Source organism: Coptis chinensis, chromosome 5 (assembly GCF_015680905.1).
Source record: "Coptis chinensis isolate HL-2020 chromosome 5, ASM1568090v1, whole genome shotgun sequence".
Classification (NCBI taxonomy): domain Eukaryota; kingdom Viridiplantae; phylum Streptophyta; class Magnoliopsida; order Ranunculales; family Ranunculaceae; genus Coptis; species Coptis chinensis.
The window spans coordinates 2787031-2804018 of record NC_141460.1 but is presented as its reverse complement, the minus strand read 5'-3'; the positions used below and the strand labels follow the sequence as shown (position 1 = coordinate 2804018).

The 16988-nt window shown below is 36.3% G+C and overlaps 1 long non-coding RNA gene across 5 annotated transcripts; it reads left to right on the top strand.

The window, feature by feature from the left end:
- Positions 1-1768: 1768 nt before the first annotated feature.
- On the top strand, positions 1769-6160 carry LOC147496273 (uncharacterized). 5 transcript variants are annotated; one of them, XR_015194605.1, is made up of 6 exons: positions 1769-1878; positions 2704-2809; positions 2990-3054; positions 3661-3770; positions 4664-5108; positions 5315-6160. It is a non-coding gene; the product is annotated as an uncharacterized LOC147496273 (long non-coding RNA). The 5 variants fall into 5 exon arrangements; XR_015194602.1 differs by having other exon boundaries at positions 1775-1878; positions 2026-2809; XR_015194604.1 differs by lacking the exon at positions 1769-1878 and adding an exon at positions 1889-2141 and having other exon boundaries at positions 2231-2809.
- Positions 6161-16988: the final 10828 nt, after the last annotated feature.

Below are 16988 nucleotides of genomic sequence, written 5' to 3'. Positions count from 1 at the left end.
TGAGGTGTACCGACCTTTTTTGAACTTGCACCGAAAGTCTTAAGAAATCAGATATTTTATTTTATTAGAAAGGAATCTTTGACAATTCAAACACTTTTGTATTTTAGCAAATAAACCACTTCTAATTAAATAAAGATGCCTATTTAACATTCATGCTTTCTTAACCAATCATGAGTAGGGGTGATAATTTGGCCCTTAGGCCCTCAACCCGGCCCGACAAAATGCGCGTCAAAACCCTCAAAAGTTGGCCCTCACAGATTTGAGGGGCGGGCTGGCCCGGCCCTCATGCTTGTTAGGGGCGGGCTAGGGTCTAGGTTCGAGCATAGGCCCGCCCCCAAGATTTGGCCCTTCCAAGCCCTCACTTGGCCCTCAAATTTTTTTTTTTCGATAAGATATATTTTATTTTTTTACATTATATATGTAAGGTACCACAATTATCCCTATTTGAACTAAATATTTTCACTACAAATGATGTTTAATAATAGTAGTTTACCACATATCATATGAGGTATTTTGTAATTTGAGTAAAAGAGTTCAAATATAAAAAGAAAAGTGAATTATGATTATTTTGTGTAAACCCAAAATAGAGGTGATAATTTATGTATTATACTATATATTTGTGTAAACCCTAAAAGAAAACCATATTTTCTTCTTATTTTACATTATATTTATGTATTATACTATAATTATCTAAATTGTATAAAAAAAATTATTAAATTAGTTTTCAATAGGGGATAAATTATAACATAAGAGCATCTCTAGGTGGTGGTAGCATACTCTTCAAATTTGAAGAATGCTACCACAGAATCTGATAGCAAATTTCAACCAACTCTAGGTGGTCGCAAAATTCATTGGGGACCCACTGCTGCGACATTAATCTTGCGGCCAAGATCAAGATAATGTCGTACGACATTACCACTGTCGCTCCCAAATTCAAAAAAAAAACTCACGCGCCAGTACTAATGTCGCACCAAATTGAAAAAGTTTAAAAAAAATAACTTGCGCGACATTAGTAGTGGTATGCCAAGCCCATCACTCTTGGCTACCGTGCCGGTCAAAGTAAAAAAAAACTTGGGGCTTACATTTGCAATGGCGCTACGACATTACTAATGTCGCCCGCGAGATCCGCATCCAAATTGTCAAATTTGCGAAACAAGAATCTTGAACAAGCGGTGATCACGACCACCGAATCGACCACCTAGAGTTGGAATTCCGGGAAATTCCGACGCATTTCTTCAAATTTGAAGAATGCGACCACGAATGCGTCCACCTAGAGATGCTCTAATATAATATATGCACTTTTGTAATTGATTTAATGATATGTATATAAGTCATACATAAAGCAAATCCAACCTAACAACATAGTTAAGTATTAAAAATGTAGATATTTTAAGAATATCATCTCTTCCACCATCTCTATCTATGTTTTTTCTAAAGATATAAGAATTAGTTTTGTATACTTATATACATATCATTAAATCAATTACAAAAAAAAATAAATAAAATAAATAAAATAAAATTACAAAAAAAATAGTAAACTAGTGAAGTATAATTAGACCGGGCCCGACCCGGCCCTCATTTGGCCCTCAAAAATGAGGGCCGAGGGGCGGGTTAAGGGCTTGAGTTTTCATGCTTGACCCTACTCGACCCGGCCCTCAATATCAAATAGGGGCGGGCTGACCCGGCCCTCAATCACGAGGGCTTTTATGGTTTGAGGGGCGGGCTAGCCCGGCCCGGCCCTTTTATCACCCCTAATCATGAGGCGGTAGTGCGGTACACAAGACTCTATATAAACAGACAAAAGAAGAGAGAGGCGTACCTTAGCCGACGTCCAGCAAGAGAGAATATGGCAACCATGAAACGTCATGCAGTCATTCGGTAAGCCAGTACAGTTTAGTTTTTTTTTTTTTTTTTTTTAGTAAGATCAAATACTTAAGTGACCGCCCATTTTATTTCCTTTCCTTTATCTGAGTTAAAATTTAACAAACACACCATAATTAAAACTTACATGCAAAATCTGATTAGTTCGATATATACAAAGAGGGAGGAGGAAATCATACTTGTCGCACACTCGCACGTCCAAGCAAAAGATAATAACGAAGTGATGATGTTATTGCTATGCTAATGCATGCCATCCAGTGGTAAGCTAGCTCATATCTAGCTATTTTATTCAAATCGATTAATTTGTTTTGAAATCTCAATTACCTTATCTAAAACCATTATTGCACAGTGGGCGAAAATGCTCATATGGGTTTTCAGGAGGCCATGTCAGCACATTTTTTAAGTGGGTACCCAAAGTTAATTAAAAGTCAGACCAATATTTTGATTATTTGCGACTCGGTCCCTACTACAAAATAAATGAGACGTTGGATTTGCTGGAGATTGGATAAATGTTGTCGAGATACATATAATAAGAACAAAACAATTACACGCCCAATCTTTAAACCAATTCGCGATCACTACGAATTATTCAAACACAAAATTTGAATCTAAGAAAAAAAAAAACCTTCGACTTCAACTAGGAATCCTCAAGACCCAAAATACTACTAACCGAAAAAAATAAAACACCCAAAGCCAAAACCACGAGTTCTCAACCTTAAAAAACTGAAGAGCTCTTATTGACTAAGGAAGAAGAAGCAATTAAGCCCACCAATTGATTCAGAATCAATTAATAGTTTCTACTGCCTTAATTTCGAATGAAAGATGTTGGAAACAATTGGTTGCCGCGGCGAAATCGTATCAAAGTGCATTTTTCTAATGGTTGGAGTTCAGGGATTGATTCAGATAGCACTGAGGTCATACGGAAAAGGTGCTCTCCCTCTCTCTTTGGTTCTTTTAATTAAATAACTCTGATTTTTCGTAATCTGAGTCATGACCTACAATTTTCATAGTATTTATCAATTGAACAAATCTTAACACCTGTTTTTGGGTTTAAAATGTCTATTCAATCGAAGCTATATAAAAACGCAATTCTTCTTCTTCTTAACAGAAAAAGGAAACCCCCAATCACAATGAAGAAGAAGGCAGTAAGGCCGTTCTAGGCAGTTCGATCAAGTAAGCAATTTTCCCCCATAACCTTCAGTTTCGCAATAAGGTTCTCTCCGTCGTTGTCTATATATTCTTTTTCCAAAAACTCCCATTCTAAAAACAATGACAGTAAATTACTTAATTTTTTCATGAATGGCAATTTGTTCTTTAAATATTTAAAAAAAAATAAAAAATAAAAGCCATTTCCCATGTAATACATCTTCAGTAGTTTGAATTGTACCTCATTAGTTTAAGTTTTTTCACATAAATGGTAAATATTAAATTGTTGAATTAATTGATCGTCGCACAATCAATTGAGATAAATATATTGAACAGGAGAGAAAGGGTATTTGAATTTTTGGGGTCCATATTAATTTGATTAGAAAGATGGTGTTTTTGCTAATAGGTATAAGGTACAAACTTTAAGGATGAACCATCTTTATTGATGGTGACCATTGTTCACATAGGAGGAGATAGTAGGTATATGTCTCAATATCTTGGAACTACTCGACAGTAGTGACTATATCATACATTTATGAAGATATGAAAAAAGCAATATGTCATGACCAATTTTTTTGATGAATCTATTTAGGTTTGTCTATAATTAAATTGTTTTTTTTTTCTATTTGTCAGCTTAGATTTGGAACGGTGGATTTAATGGAGCAGACTTGAAGAAGATTATGGCAAATGATAAGCTACTTGAGAGTTGAGATTGCACTGGCTGACCCAAAACGCTCCTAAAGGTGAGTATATTTTTTTTAACTTTTATGTTCTTAGAGTAGTTTTTGCTACTATTGTAAGAATTACATTCATTCCGTGATATCCTTAGTTGGAAAAAAATCCATATATTGAACCTGAAAACTTGGAGTTTTCTCACTAAGTCTAAGTCGCATATGGGATTCTCAGGCATTCCCCACGAAAATGAGTGTTTGAATGTATGAGTATATTTTGGAGTTTTTGAGTATTTGGGGTGTGAAGGAGTCATGGAAGAGGTTGGTTGAAGTAGCTAACAAAGCAGCTGTTAAGAGCTGCTATAGAGTTATTAGTCTCTTATCTAAACACTTAGATTAGACTCAGTATAGAAACTTAATGATGGAAACTGGGAATACTGTGTTTAAGTTTAAGAAAGTTGTGTCTCTTCTTAGTACTAATTCTGGTCATGGAAGAGTGAGAAAATTGAAAAATGATCACTTTCAATCTTCCTTGCCTAAAAATATCTTCTTAGACAGCCCAACTACTTTAAAAGGTTTTTCAACCCAGACTCTTCAACTTCTTGATAGATCTGAATTCAACAGCTAAGACTACTATGCAGCTTACTTCAAAAAAATTCCTCGAAAGCTCGGTATTAGATAGGGGGTATGTTTCTAAAAGTTCTTTCAACCTCACTCAACAACATCCTCCTTTAACTCCATATCAATTATTCCAACAACAACAACAACATAGATTACAATTTCAACAGCAGCAGCAGCAGCAGATGAAATTCCAAGCTGAAATGATGTATTTAAGGAGCAATAGTAGCATAAGCTCTAAGTTTGATAGTCCGAGTTGCACGCCTACCATGTCGTCCACTAGATCTTTCATCTCATCTTTGAGCATGGACAGTAGTGTGGCTAACTTGAGTAGCAACTCTTTCCAGTTGATTGGTGCACCACAGTCATCAAGTTCTCAACAAATGCACAAAAGGAGGTATTCTGTTAGGGACCAGATGGAAATGTCAAATGTGGAAGTAGTGGTAAATGCCATTCCTCAAAGAGAAGGTTTAATTTCATATCATTTTTTATGTTAGTTTATTGCTCTTACCTATGCTTAGTTGCTAACTGCTATTGTGTTTATGTAGGAAACTAAGAGTGAAGAGATCAGTTAAGGTGTCAGCTATTAGTAACAAGGTTGTTGATAATCTTAAAAAAAAAACCTCTTCGACTTCAACTAGGAATCCTAAAAACCCAAAATACCTTGGGCTACTATTAATCAAATAAATAAAAACACCCAAAATCCAAAACCCACGAGTTCTCAACCTCAACAAAATGAAGAGTTCTCTTATTGACGAAGGAAGAGGAAGCAATTCGCCAGTTCATTGTTTTGTAAGTTTTTTTTAGTAATCTGTTTTTCACTATTTTTTCAATGAATATATTGATATCTATATTAAATTTTGAGTTATTCTTATTGTATTTTTTGGTTAGAGATTTCTTTTTGTATGAATTGTTTTGGGTAATGGATGTGAATCATTTTCCATTGAAAAGAGAATTTTGTGTGTGCTGCACTTTAAATTTTGAGTTATTCTTACCAGTTTCAGTAATAACAATCGCCAAATCCGAGAAGCCAAGGAGCTTCAATGTTGTATTGGGTCTAAATAGAGCATAATCAAGTGTGTCAGCTAAGCAGCCAAAGAATGGATATGGATTTATCATGAAGGGAGAACTGGTGGCTCTTAGGAAGCTAAGCAATGGCTTTAACACAACAGTATCATAGCCTTTTCGGAACTTCCCAGTTGAAGGGGGACTAGAGGAGGATAATATGCCTAATAAATGTGGTGTGGACACTTTGATTTGACGGTCAAGAGACATGCCAACAAGGGCTGTGTGGAGGTTTCGCATAGCTGGAAGAAGGCTTACTATCAGTAATCTGTTCGCCGTTGATAAGACCTCATTACCTACTAAGATGAGAACAACATTTGTTGCTGGAGTGTAAGGAAGCACATGAGTAATGATCCACTGCTGAGCAAAGGAAAGCTTGGCAAGGTCAGGTATTTGTTCATTAGGTACAGTGATGGCTACTTCAATGCCAGTGTGTACAAAAAGGTGATTACAAATGCAAGCAAGACACTGGCAACAACTGAAGTGGAGACACCATTTTCTTTCTCCATGTTTGAGGTGGGATGGTTGGGGTGAATGGTTAGCAGCTGCTAGCTAGCCTCACTTAGAAATATTTGAAGTTGATCAAATGTTTTTTTTTTGGATATGGGGAGTTCCTGATGCCATGGTATCAAGTGTAATGAGAGCAAACTATTTATTCATTCGTATATATATTTTCTTTAGTCAAGTGACAACAATTTATAATGTTCTTAAAACCATGTATGTACTTTTTTGCTTTAATAACCATTCTTTCTTTATGCTATCAAATTAGGTCCTTTCTATGGATTGTCAGGTTAGGCTATAGATCATATGATTTTCATGCATACATGATTCTCATTTTCATACACACACACCAGAATTTTGTTTGGGTGAATTCTTTGTCTATTACATTCTATTTTATTTAGAAATGTTCGATTTTGATTCAGCTTTGAGTTATTCCATCTCATTGTTTTTCTTTCTGTTTTTTACATCCCATGTCGCCAAAATGGACTAAGCCAATTAAGTATAGTTGACTCTAATAATTTTATAAAAATTAAGCCCAAAATATAGGTAAACCCAAACGTTTAAAGCATACAATGAAACAATCCCGGCATGGCCGGGTGAAATGCTAGTTCACCAATGGCAGCCTTGCTCTCACTCTTGGAATCTAATGTCTTGGAAACCTGTGGAACTTGGGAGAAATTTCTTTGGCCAAAGTTAGACAATTTATTTCTCTCTACACATTACAATAGAGTGAAATATACAATAATATATGCATGAAATCAATGCAACTATGTTAGTGTGAATAGTTAGGAACAAAAAATTGTGATATATGCATAAACTTAATCTATGTCAGTAAAAACAATACATGGTTTATTTTGGATATGATTGCCTCAGAATTCTCTTTGTACTTGTAATGTAAACCTAGATTTTTCATCATAAGCATCAAAAGCAAACCAAGTTTTCGAAAACAAATCATTTAAAAAAAAAAATCATTTTTGAAATCAATTTTGAAAACAATGAGAACAAAACATTATTTTTTTATTCACAGAATAAGAAATACCACAGATGATTGAATAACAAGTGAAGGTGGGAGAATGAGTTACCGACAAGAAGATGAGCATGAGGACGACCATAGGATAGAAGTACGATCAAACTTGGCACCTATGAATTAGATGATATTTTCTTCCCTTTGATTGCTTGACCTTCACAAAGTACTGAATGACACCCAAAACTTTCTTCCAAAACAGATAGAGCATAAAGCATAGGACCAATTTTCTGGAGACGACTTCCTCATACATTGCAATCACTAGTAGTGAATCTTCCAATGCTTTCCATTTTTTTTTTCTTTTCATTTTTTTTTCCTCGAGTACTTCTCAACTAGGAGATATAGTGGACTTAGAGATCAAGAGTGGACTTTCATAGGACTATAAATGTAGGCTTAGGTGATGGGCTCAGAAAGAAGTGATAGGATCAAAAAATTATTTTTGGAGTAGAAATTGTCATATAAAGGGATGAGTAATTGGAATGATGGTAATGAGATGATGATACGGATCCCAAATCTCAAATGAAATTTCCCCTTGTTTAGGTTTTCCATTTTGGACCGGGGTTGATTATTTTGTGCAACTCTAAGCATTTTGAGTTCTGACGGTTTTTTTTTTTTTTTTTTACCCCTTGCACTAGGTTTTTTTTTTTTTTTCTCGATACCTTCTTGGGATAAATAACATAGGGGTGATTGTGTTTGTGATCAAATATGGATGTAATGATGCCCCTGGATTATGACAAGTTCTATAAGAGTGGGTATGGGTAATCTATGGGTAGGCTAAGGATTTATTAGGCTTCCTAAAGGATATGGGCTTGTATTGTGGGAAAACAAAAAATAGGCTAAGGCTCAAATGGGCTTCTAATAGTAACATATGATATTAGGTGGGTTGATTGGGCTAAAAACAAAACGAACAAATATGGCCTATTCCATCATCTCTCTAAGATTTCCACTATACTCTTCGTCTTAAAATAAAAAAAGTTGGATAAGAAGTAGTACCTCTTTAATTGGTCGACATTGGTAGGATTTTCCATGTAGAATCTTCATAGTGAATGGACATTCACTGTTGGGTTCGAACTTTCTGGTTCATTGATTCCACTCTAGTCTGGATCCGCTTGCTCAGCTTTACTTGCAACAATCTGTCTCCATTGGTATCTAAGTCTCAGTAGAACATCAATGCCCTCCTTCATATATCTTAGCTCTCAAGAATGTTGATCGTAGATGAACTCCTCTCAGCATTCTGCTCTTTGATGTAGTCAGATTTGAGTCAGTTGACTTCTTTGATAGATAGCTCTCATGTCTTCGATTGAGGCTAATGATGCAATATGGAATTTGCCCTCTCCATGGTAGGGTAGCTAGTTGGTTGATTGGCTAAGTAGTCGTTGATTGATGGAATGCAGAATATTCCCTTTCTTCAGTAGGGTAGTTGATCAAATGATGCTGTGGAGTTTTACCCTCTCTACAAGGGTAAATGCATAATGTTGAATGCTGATGTTGATGTTGGTGATCTTAGACATTTGAAAAATCTTCTCAAACATAACCTTTGAACTTTCTTCCTCCTCAATTTCTTCTTCTCGGTGGGTGATTCTCTCATTTTCGAACAATGAAAATCATGTACCACCTTAAGACAGTAGATTGATTAGGCTTCAACGCTCAGAGGGGATCAAGGTTATACCCATCTGCACATAATGTGGTTTATCTGTGGTGCCAAGGTTGATGGTCTTTGTCTCCATAATGACTAGTGTCTGTCAATCCTCAGATTGCTTATGACAAAGAATGGACTCAGTAGCTTCATTGTCCATTTCTTCATCATTGTCGGGGGAGAGGTGATCATAACCTGCACAAGTCATTCAATCATCTTGCACTAAGGCAAGTCGGTAAATCATATTCTGTGGGATTTTGAAAACTTTTTTTTTTTTTTTTTAAATCTGGATTTTTTTGGATTTTTGAAATATTTAAATTTTTTTGGATTTTTGATTTTTTTTCTCTCTTTTTTTTCCATAAAAGAATAAAACAAACTAATTGAGAGTAGAAAACTTATCTGTGACACAAGTAGCGGACTGGGATCAAATATAGGAGAGAAATTGATTCGGAACCCATCAACCAATGTTGTAGCTCCATGCATGAGTGATGAATTTCCTGAATGATGTGGTTTCTCCATGAGCAACATATCAAACATCGTGACGCTATGTGATTTGTATGCCACACCCCCTAAGAAGTCAAGTTTCCATCCTGGGTTTTGGGTTTGATGGCAGCTAGATCTTGAAGAGACAAACATAGAGTAGTCCCGTTCACCAAATACCAATAAGGTCATTAGAAGAATAACCTGCCAGAATATTGCAATGGCAAATGACTTCGATTTTCTTGAGCTCGGCATATGATCTTCCAAGTATGAGGAAGATGTCAAGTCTTTGAGACTAGTAGTAAGACACTCAAAACGCCTATTATTGGAAACCGGCTTAGCTATTATAAGTTGGTCTTCAGAGAAAAGTATTGCGAAAGCATCATTATAGTCCTCTTTATTGTATTCTAGTGAAGTGATCTTGATAGCATAAATGGAATCTTTTTCTTCATAAAAAATAGGAGGACAAAATATGTCAAAGAGCTCGATACCATAATCTTCTACATCATCTATTAGGGAGATGTTTTGAGAATCATGGTCACCCGGTTCGAATATAGACTTGGTAGACTTCTCAAGTACCACTTCTTGGACCTCCTGGTCTTCTAACAAACTTGGCTCACAAACCTTCAACTGTCGTAAAGAAGATGGTGATGAAGTATATACTTTATCTTTAGGCTTATCAAACTCCTTATCTAGAACATGCAACAAAGGTGGAGCCGGTAATGGTGTCTGATATATGCTTGGAGAACACTACTTAGAGTTTTGAACTCTCTAAATTAATGTAAAAGCAATCAAGATTCCTTACTCACGATCTTCGTTTCGTAGAGTTTGAATAAGGATTCGAACTAACCTAAAGCTTAGAACAACTAAAAATTAGATGTTACAATAAAGGGAAATTAAGGAGTAAGGATATAATATAAATGTTAGATTTTTCCTTCCTATACAAACATTAATAAAAACATTAACAATGAAAACATGTACTTAATACCGAAATGGAAATTTGAAAGAGAAATTGGAGAGTTAATCCTCCTCATGTGAAACTATCATTAGTGTTGATTTGAAATAGGTTTTGATTCTTCCTAGACTCATAGACAAGTCCCTAACGGAAAAATAGATTTGATCCCTAGCATGCATGACTCACTAAAGAGCTCATACATGCTAGCAAGTGAAACCAAACAATGACTTATCTCTAAGCTCATTGCTTGATTTCTAACTAAACTCTACACCAACTACCATTTTGGGGTAGGATGTAGAGTTAGTTGTTCTTCCTAAACCTACCAAACCAACAATTGGTTTACCCTCACATGAGTTAGACTAACTCCCCAAAAGGGAAGGTAGCTCATGATCCTTGGGACAAAGACTTATGAACTAATAAAAACACCAAAGAGAAAGAGAGAGAGAGAAGAAGAAATATCCATAACCAAACTCACTTCTATATTTTCTAGAAGAACAAGTGTTCCTCCATTAAAACTATTACAAGCTTTTTAATAAAAACCAAAACTTCCTTCTCATTTTCACTAAGGAACTAAAATAATGTCATGTGAGGAAAATAAGTCAAGGGAGTAAATGGAGTGTCCCCACATTTGTCTAATTTCTTCTCCATTTGAGAGAAATCTCATTTCCTCCCACGTGAATTATCAAACCACATTGATTCATTTTTATCTACCACATTAAAACAAAGTGACACCTTGCCTTTTTTTTCACTATTAACACCTAATCTAATTTATTACATGCAAGGTGTCAACTTTGCACCAATAATTTGTTATCTTTGTCTTGACATGCTCCATGATTGATGACTCATCCAATCTTGTGGCCCCCATGATAGTGGGTCTATGTGCAAAAGATGTACATCCGGTATTTTGGGCAGTTTTACAACTTCCCGCCTATGTGTAGAGTTCATCGCCCTGATTGTCTGAGCAGCTCTCTTGTCGCATTCGGAGTCCTGGTTCGAGAGGTAGGAGCTTTGGAAGTTTGATGCTTCTACGTGGATTTGGGAGAATTCATATATACGCCGTTCCTCGTGCTTTATTGCAGGTTTAACCAATATTTCCATGTTTACTGCAAATACCTGCAAAAGTATGAAAACATATTTATTTCATGATTATTAAACACATAATGAACCAAATTTATATGTCTTAATGGGGTTTCATAATACACTTTTGGGTGCTTATCACACTACCCCCAAACAGCACTTTGCTTGTCCTCAAGCAAAGAAGAGACACTAAATTAGATAAGTGGCCAAAAATGTGTAGTCCTAAACTAATTCTCGTTTAAGCAGAGTCGATTGCATTGACCATATGCAACAAGGCCTTAAACCACTAGGAATTCCTAGTGGACGAGTTATAGCCTCGTGAGAGTTTTCCAGAAAAAGATACTCACAAACTTCATTTATACTACAACGACTTCGGTTGATGTAAACTTGTTTCCTAAATTAATCTCGGATATCCATACATCTCCTTAGCGGGAACGAGGATTTATTTCTTTGAAACTCAAGTTAATATGTATTCAATAATTAAAACATCTACATATGATTATTCATGCAGTGAACTTTTCATTGAAATATACTAGCGAGGGTTGTTTCGGATCCTTGGAGAGCATACCTAAATGGGTTCTCACGGTATGTGTTGAAACACATATTCACTCAAAAATTTTCCACTCGTGTTTTGTTAACTCCAGTGCGGTGGGCACACGCTTCCTTACATCTCAATGACAAATGAGGAACCGATGTCGATCAATCACGCTACTACTTATTATCACACCACCCTACTCCTAATTGAGCTAGATGTCTTTATTAGGTATTGTGGGGCTTAGGTGATAGTGTACAAGAAAATGGAAATGGATAATCAAAATTTACGAGTATGAGAGAATAGGGTCTTCATATATTTACACTAGAGAAATCCTTGTTTCCTTTCCTTCTTCTAACTGAGTTTTTCCAACCTTGTTCTTAAGCCTCTGGCTACTAAGGATTTTATATATATATATATATATATATGGCTTAAGAACATGATTCTATTTTCCTTTCTTGAAGCAAGTAACTGACTTATATTTAGGACAAGTCTTTCTCTTTATTCTTCCACATTTCATCCTATTTCTCATACTCATCACTTAGGTAGGTTCTTTTATTTGGTTTAATAGATGGGTAAGGAATTTTTGTGGTGAAAGTGAAAGGTTTGATGAAAGGTTCAGTGGAGTGACTAGCGGTAATATTTGTAACAGGTAAGAATTTTTAGCTATGTCGATCCAAAGAAGGCCTAAATTCTCTTGGGGTTGGTGGTGATCAAGTAAGTAGATCGTAATTTCCTCTAATCGAAAAACTACTCCTCCTGTCATCACACACACAAATCACTCATATCAAGGCTTTTGGTTAGATTCTCACAGGATTTATAGTTTAAGTAACTAACCGTTGGTTCCGAAACTTCATCGCTATGTACAATCAATGATACTTTCGATTACATGAATATTCATGAAAAGATGTATAAACTATTGCATACGTGATTATCTAAAGTTTCTTAAAACAAATCCTAATTCGGATACTAATGTGAGATTTCTAGACAATTTTCATCATTGAAAAGGAAACAAGACTTTGTCACTAAGTACAATTATTAATATGAAAATAAAAACTATATATAGGCTACAAGATGCCTAATTTTTGCTACAGGTTTAAAGCACCCCCAAACAGAATGATGCTTAGTCCTCGAAGGATCAATAATTAAAGAGAGAAAGTACCTGAGAACCGTGAGCAAAATTAGGGCTAGATTGCTGGAACAGAGAGGTTGGAGATCATAATATATTATTTAGAAAGAACAAGAAAATGTTCAATAGCACACTAAACATAGCACACGAAATAATGAACCATAGCATACGAAACATGAAAAACCATAGCACACCAACAGAAGGTTTAGCTAGATATATGTACAATGGCAAACTCAAGTTTACCATCCAGTAGGACGTGAAGGTCTGGCGTCTTCTTTAAGGAAATACATTTCCTTAGCATCGGGCCAATAGATAATAGTCTGCCAAATTTCTGCCCATTCTTTGTCTCCGGATTCCCTCAAATTGGTATTCATCTTTTCGTCCTTTGGGTAACATCGAACATGCTTCAGGTATCGAAAGGACGCTTTACATTGACGAAACCTCTCAATGAGCGAATGATTCTTTCTTTGGGGCACATAGAATCTACCTTGACCCACCATGAAAAAGTGGCTGCAAACCGTGGGAAATGTGTCTTCATGATCCCGCAAGCGGATGGTAAAAAGTATATACCGATCCCGAAAAGTCGCGAGCTCATTTCAGGCTGGAGATAACACAACCTAAAATGTTAAATAATGCATGACCCTGAGCTAGTGCACTGAATACAACGCAAGCAGCCTCATTGGCAGTAGAAAAATGCCAATCTCCCATAATGTTTAGGAGTACAAATAACATGGCAGTCCCCATGTTCATGGTCATGCTTGCTAATGGAATGGTGATGTTGCGCCATGGCACATGGCCATCTCCTTCTCGTTTGATCTCAAGACCATCACCATAAGAGTCGCGAAATGCTTGCCACTGAAAAGAACGGTAAGAATTATGATAGATGTAATGCCAAGATGCAGCAGGTTCGTGATATGGAAGGTCCAAAGTTAGGGCAAGTTGTTGTTCAGAAAAGATATGGGGTGTGTCACCAACTCGGATTGTGAACCCTTCTAAGTAGAAACCATGTGCATGGTTGAATGCTGGTGTGTCTTCCATATTAGCATAAAAGTATGCAGCCAAACTAGGAGAATAAGTTTGGTCAGGTTGAAGAATTAGGGAAGACCACCCAATGTTTGTGATGTACTCATGGAAGAGATGGCCATAGGTATTGGAATCCATCATAGACTGAAAGGATTGCTCAGGAATGAGTTTGGGAGGGACCATGGATGATGAAGATGCTGTGTTTGATGAAGATGCCATGATGGATGAAGTAATGAACTAGGTACGGCAACTGGATGGAAAAATGAGTATGTAAGAAAATAGACCCTCAGAAGACATGTTAAAATTATATTAGTCACAATGGAAATGATGACAATTCTACTAAGCATTTCATACAAAATAAAACAAAGGATAAGATAAAATACATAGTACGACGGAAAACGTAATAACATATATGATTATATACTTATTGACTTAGTAATATCATGGATTCTGATATTGATCTAGGAGATGCATATTTTGCACTGCATTTTAGGTCATCTATTTGTTGGCCGAAATGCATCCTGAATGTCCCCTTGGGTCGGGAGAGAGAGTACAGTTTTGATTTTCCATTAGGAGAGCATGATTCTTCAAGAATTGAGAATGATTTTCCAAGATCTCTTCCTGTTCAACATCATGCGTTGCTTGACGATCTTGGAAATCTTGAAGGGTTGTGATGATGATATTCTGACGAGCGTGTAGTTCCCTCAAACCCTGATGAAGAAGTTTAATGCCTTCCATGGGATTAATAATATTCAGCATGACATTTTCATCAAATAAATGGTTAGAATTTGAGCTTGAGGTGTTCTGCTCATCTATTAGAGTATCAGGGGTCCAAAAACCAACGGAGTAGTCTGTTTGAAGTACCTTTATATATGCTCTTTGAAGGGGTGTCTCTAGAGATATTATTGGATAACCCCAACGCATCATAATCTGCGTAACCAAAGTGGGTAGAACTGCTGACCTTCTTGTTTTCTTGGTGATTACGTTCCAGAGGTGTTGGATAAGACAAAAGTCATCTCTTTGAGTTTGCAAAATCCAAAGTAGGTGAAGTTGAGGCTTTGTGACTTGATTTGGTGTGATGTACCTACCACATTATGTCCCAACCAGTGGAGCACAACACGTTGATTCTGTTTCAAAGAGCGTTGAAGAACCATGTGATGTGTATGTTCGACGTCGCCATGAGATATGGTAGCTCGCAGTAAAGTTTTTGCGGAATCGAATGATGACTCCTGAACAAGGGACTCCTGGGTTTTTAGTGGGATTTGAAGTATGTCGGAGATCATTTCCTTATTCAATTCCAATCGTTGTCCATAGGCATTGAAGTAGAATTTTCCATCTTCATAACCGCTAAATTGGTAGAACATCAAAACCAATTCTCGGGAATAACTAGCTGCTGAATGATATAGAAGAGGCGTCCATCCTCGACGTATGATTTCAGTGTCAAAATAAGGAGAAAACCGGCCTTCTTCGAAAGTTTTTAGGTAGTCTTTCTCTGTCGTTATTTTTCTTGGTTGAGCCATTACTGAGGGAAGGATAGCGAAAATTGTATGAATAAGAATGGCTTAAAAAGAAGAGATTTATAGGCAATCTATGAGGCTATACCAATCTGGAGTCCAAGTGTATTTAATGACCCATGTGATTATGAACAGATCATAGGGGATCCACAAAGTAAAGTCTTTGTCATGTCGATATCCAAATACAATTAATGAGATGGTTTAATGTTTAGAAAATACGGGAGGAAAGTTTCACAGGGTAGTTAAACTTACACGTAATTTCAGAAATGATGATCATAACTCAAGAATAGAATATGGATAGAATAATCGAAATGCATGTGTGACAAGTGTTATGTGTACCTTGCAAATAAGTGCGCGCGATTTCCCTCGAACGATGTGTATCCATTAATTATTTCGTGAGTTTTGGATGGCCTTTCTTTGTTACTTATTATTATTATTATTATTATTATTATTTTTATTTTTTATTTTTTTTTATTAGAGAGGAAAAAACGACTAATATACACAACTAATTAATACGGAACTTCTCCATTTAATACGTAACCCGTACAAATGTGTGAGAATTATTTAACACACCATACTAATATACAAAATGAAAATCAGAAAAAGAGACGGTTACATAGATCATTTCCTTATTCAATTCCAATCGTTGTCCATAGGCATTGAAGTAGAATTTTCCATCTTCATAACCGCTAAATTGGTAGAACATCAAAACCAATTCTCGGGAATAACTAGCTGCTGAATGATATAGAAGAGGCGTCCATCCTCGACGTATGATTTCAGTGTCAAAATAAGGAGAAAACCGGCCTTCTTCGAAAGTTTTTAGGTAGTCTTTCTCTGCCGTTATTTTTCTTGGTTGAGCCATTACTGAGGGAAGGATAGCGAAAATTGTATGAATAAGAATGGCTTAAAAAGAAGAGATTTATAGGCAATCTATGAGGCTATACCAATCTGGAGTCCAAGTGTATTTAATGACCCATGTGATTATGAACAAATCATAGGGGATCCACAAGAAGTCTTTTGTCATGTCGATATCCAAATACAATTAATGAGATGGTTTAATGTTTAGAAAATACGGAGGAAAGTTTCATTGGGTAGTTAAACTTACACGTAATTTCAGAAAATGATGATCATAACTCAAGAATAGAATATGGATAGAATAATCGAAATGCATGTGTGACAAGTGTTATGTGTACCTTGCAAGCAAGCGATTTCCTTTGAACACGATGTGTATCCATTAATTATTTCGGTGAGTTTTTGATGGCCTTTGTTTGTTATTATTATTATTATTATTATTATTATTTTTTTTTTTTTTTTTTTTTAGAGAGGAGGAGGTATGTTATCATGCTCAATGTCATCTCTAGCTACCGGGTCCCAATGGTCTAAAACACAAGTCTCAAAATTCCAAAAATTCTCGAAAGACCTTGTTTCAATGAATGGAGTAGCAGATCGAACCCTAAGTTAAGCATAAGCCGAAAGTAACAAGCATAGCAAGAGGAGCTGACCCGCTTTGACGCTGTCGAAGAATATGGCCCGTGAAATGGACCATACGAAAGTGTGCTTCCTCTCCTATAGGATCCACAAAGTGCAAGAAAGTCTTGTTCACGCCGACGCCTTTGAAGTTCCAATGACGCGTTGGCGCCAACCATCGAAAGATGGCTATTTGGTTACGCCCGAGCAATGCCGGTACACGCAGTTCGAGCTGTGTTGTACCCCCCTCGAAGCGTGTCAAACATCAA